The sequence below is a fragment of the Octopus bimaculoides genome, chromosome 4 (genome assembly GCF_001194135.2).
Source record: "Octopus bimaculoides isolate UCB-OBI-ISO-001 chromosome 4, ASM119413v2, whole genome shotgun sequence".
Lineage (NCBI taxonomy): Eukaryota > Metazoa > Mollusca > Cephalopoda > Octopoda > Octopodidae > Octopus > Octopus bimaculoides.
This window is the reverse complement of record NC_068984.1, coordinates 76,986,002-76,990,457: the sequence shown is the minus strand read 5'-3', so window position 1 is coordinate 76,990,457 and position 4,456 is coordinate 76,986,002.

Genomic DNA, 4,456 nt, shown 5'->3' with positions numbered 1-4,456 from the left:
CCCACTGCGTGGCACCTTGGGCAAGTGTCTTCTACTATAGCCTCGGGCTGACCAAAGGTTTGTGAGTGGATTAGACGGAAACTGAAACAAGCTCGTCGTATATATGTATATATGTATATATATGTATGTGTGTTTGTGTGTCTGTGTTTATCCCCCCCCCCCAAACATCGTTTGACAACCGATGCTGGTGTGTTTACGTCCCCGTAATCTAGCGGTTCGGCAAAAAGAGACCGATAGAATAAGTACTAGGCTTACGAAGAATAAATCCTGGGGGCGATTTTGTCGACTAAAGGCGGCGCTCCAGCTTGGCCGCAGTCAAATGACTGAAACAAATAAAAGAGTATATAATCAGTTATGCAATTACACTTATATTATTATTTCTTAATTTTTCTCTTCCTTCCTTCATTCATTCATTCATTCTTATCTTTCTCCCTGTCCTCCTCCATTTATGTGCTGTCTCTATTTTCTTCTTTCTATATTCATGCTTCTTTCTCGTTTTCCTCTTCTTTTTCCTTCTTTCTTACCATGTTATATGTACTACATTCATCAGACTCTGCTATCTTCTGTATTAACTTTCTCTGCAGTTTTCTTATAGTATAATTTCACCTTTATTCGTTCATTATTGCACCTCTCCCCATTCCTTCATTTAGCTTTCGTACACTAATTCTTAACTTCCATCTTTCTTCCCACAACACTAAAAAAGCCTACCTCAGTGCAACAACCCATCTCTCTTTTTGTTATTTCAGTCTTAAATAATTTAATCCATTCCTTATAATCTCCTTATTTTTTCGCTTTTCTTGTGCCAGACGAAGCACGTAGGTAGTAATGAGTGTAACATGCTGCGGGCGAAGAATTTTCAGGTGCTCATTGCTAAATACGTTATTATTAATTTTAGCACAAGGCCAGCAATTTCGGTGGAGGGTCAACTCGATTACATCGACCCCAATACTCAACTAGTACCTTTTTTTATCGACCTAGAAAGGGATGAAAGGCAAAGTCGACATCGGCAGAATTTGAACTCAGAGCGTGAAGTATTTCGCCCGGCGTGCTAAAAATTCTGCCAGTTCGACGCCTTTAAATGCTATGCCATTAACCCATTACCTCCCATAATTCTATTAACTGGAATTTTTTTATGAAACTTTGATTTCTAGCATAAAACAGCCTCAGAAACACGCTGGAATGATCAAAATAACATTTTAAATAGATATAAGCGAGATATTGGGTGAAAAATTAGCAAACCTCATTTCAATATCAGAGAAATATACCTAGTAGATATAGCAAAAAAGTTAGATATGCGTAAATATTGACAGATAATTACGAAATTTGTAATTTTTAAGTGATCACATATGAGATCACTGGTAGGTAATGGGTTAAGGTACTGACAAGGCTGAGCAGAGAGAACCGTTAGGCGTCGGACGAAATACCTAACAATATTTCTTCTGGTTATTTTCGTTCTGAGTTCAAATTTCGCCATGGTCGACTTTGCCTTTCATCCTTTCCAAATCGATAAAATGAGTACCAGATGTGTACTGGGCGGGGGTTCAATGTAATCGATCAGCAAACACTACCCCAAGCTTTCTGCCTATAGTAGAAAGAATTATTAAAGTGCTAAAACCCTTCAATCGCTCAGTATGATGTACCATGTTTTCGTTAGTCGTTTCAGGTGCCTATATAGGCACGAACAATCACAAGCACTCTCTCAGCTTCCTCACCATGGTTCCACGATGAGACAGCTGAATAAAGAAACACCGGTACCAGTTCCTGGCTAGTAGCTAAGTAGACTGAAGCAACGTGAAATGAAGCGCCTTGCTCAAGGATGCAATGTTCTCCCAAGTCAAATATTTGAACCTACCATTTGATGATCACAAGCTGAACACTTACCTATGCGTTTTCATAAATTACTATACTATATTGCTTATAATTTCTTTTTAATAGCAGGGTGTTTATGGTTGATCTAATATTCGGTATACAGGTGTTCCTCAACTTACGGCAGTAATTAGTTCCAAGACATGCCACTTAACTCGAAAAATGACGTAACATATAATAAATAATTTTTTCAGAAACATTATTAGTCGATATCTGCTTTGATAAATGATTTGCACATGTTTTCGCATGTATGTTATTTGCCTTTTAAAATAATTTTAATACTATTAAATATCTTCAGTCTGATAAATCGGATGAAGTCAGATAAATCAATTGAAGTTGAGGTTTCTGTTTTTTCCACTAATTTCTTTAAAAAACTTACGTAAAGTTGGAAAAGACATCACTGAAATAGAGGTAAGTTGAGGAATGCCTCTGCTTCTGAAATCCAGTATACTCTAAATTAAACAAATTAAAATTATCAAACTAACTGGCAATGGAAAATGGACAGGTTTACATCATTTCTGTCAGATGTTAATTAATAGACATGACATACAGTTTCTCTTTTTCAATGCATTAAGCTCAATCTATAATAATTGAGCTTAATTCTTCTTCTTCTTATTATTATTATTATTATTATTATTATTATTATTGTTATTATTATTATCATCATCATCATCATCATCATCATCATCATCCTTCTTATTTCTCGGTTGAACGAATCAAATTATTAATAATATACTGTAAACACAGTAATGCTAACCACCCCCATTAAATCAAATCGGGATTTTGCAAGCAACGTTTTATTTTGCGCAGTTTCTAATTTAGCATTATGCTGTTAAGTAAAATCGTAAAATTTTAGTATGAATAACGAATCTAGATTAACAGAGTCACAATTAATTAAAGGCACACAAAGCAGTGGTGATTAAAATAAAACTCATTTAATTTGTATTTAACACGTTTATGTACAATCAAATGTGGGAAGATCCTCGCTGTGGAAACTGTCTAGTAAGGGGAATTCTCTAATAAATAATGGTTTTAAATTTTGGCACAAAGTCAGCAACTTCGGGGGAGGGGATAGGTCGATTACATCGACCTCAGTATTCAACTGGTACTTATTTTATCGACCCCAAAATATGAAAGGGAAATCGAACTTAGTGTAATTTGAACACAGAACGTAAAGACGGACGAAAAGCCGGTAAGCATTTTGCTCGCCGTGGTAACGATTTTGCCAGCTCACCGCCTCAATTCTCTTATACATAATGTGTGTGAAAGTGCACCGAGCTGAGCTATGTATGACGTCATCGGACTGAATCCTTGAAATGTAACGCTCGATGACGTCATTCACATCCCAGCTCGCTAGTTAAGCAGGCTTATGATCAAGGTCATTACTCCCATGGCCAGCCTATGTAGGAGGTGCTGAAAAGTTCCTGGCTTTGGGTAAAAGAAAATACAGGAGGATCAGTTAATTATGATTTTTTTTTTCAACATATTCCACTCTCAGGCTCACACACTTATAGCAACGATCCTCCAGTTTTTCTAATCCCCGTAAAAGAACTCGGAAATTTGAGCCTCCACCCAGACCTTTCAGGATACTCTGAGAAGCAGGAATTGTTCAGCACCCTCTCGTCTATCATGGGAAAATTTATGGTCTGAGGGAGTCTGAGCTACTATTTCTTGCAGGTGTAATATAGACACCCCCTCATATAGTGAGAAACATGAGGGTTTAGGCTTCTACTCCTTATGTTGTATGTATAATTGATCTGAGCTTTTCAGAGGCGAACCAACGAGAAAAAGGACATAAGATTTAAGCTATCTTCTCATTGAGATACATAAAATACACGAGCAAATGAAGGACCCTCTACGTGATTACTCTAGCTACTAAAAACATCAACCAAAACCTCTTTTACATCGCATCAACCGTCTTAAACAAGGACAGAAAACGTTAAATAACGCTGTTCAACATCTTCCTATACGTTGTTTGTCATAGTTTCAAGAACCTTAGATCATAGATCAACCCGAAACAACACAAACACTTTACAAGCAGGGAAAAAGAAAACATTGAGCGTTATCACTAACAATTTTAGAGCACTCGTTATGCATTTGGAATAATAATGATAATAACAACAACAATAATAATAACAATAATAATAATAATAATAATAATAATAATAATAATAATAATAATAATAATAATGACAGTATACTTAGGATAGTTCCTGGCATCTAAGGTTACTTGTTGTAGCCCTATGTTAGGATCTTTTCTTTTCCAACAATTCTAATCTGTTGTGTGTATATCAAATTAATAATGATAAAAAGTTTCAAATTTTACCACAAGGACAGTCATTTTGGGGGGGAAGGAATGAGTCGATTAGAACGACCCCAGCGTTTCACTGGTATTTAATTTATCGACACCAAAAGGAATTTGAATTCAGAACATAAAAGCGAACGAAATGCCGCTAAGCATTTTTCCCGGTGTGCTAACGATTCTGCCAGCTCACCGCCCCAATAATAATAATAATAATAGTAATAATAATAATAATAATAATAATAATAATAATAATAATAATAATGATAACGACAATAATAATAATAA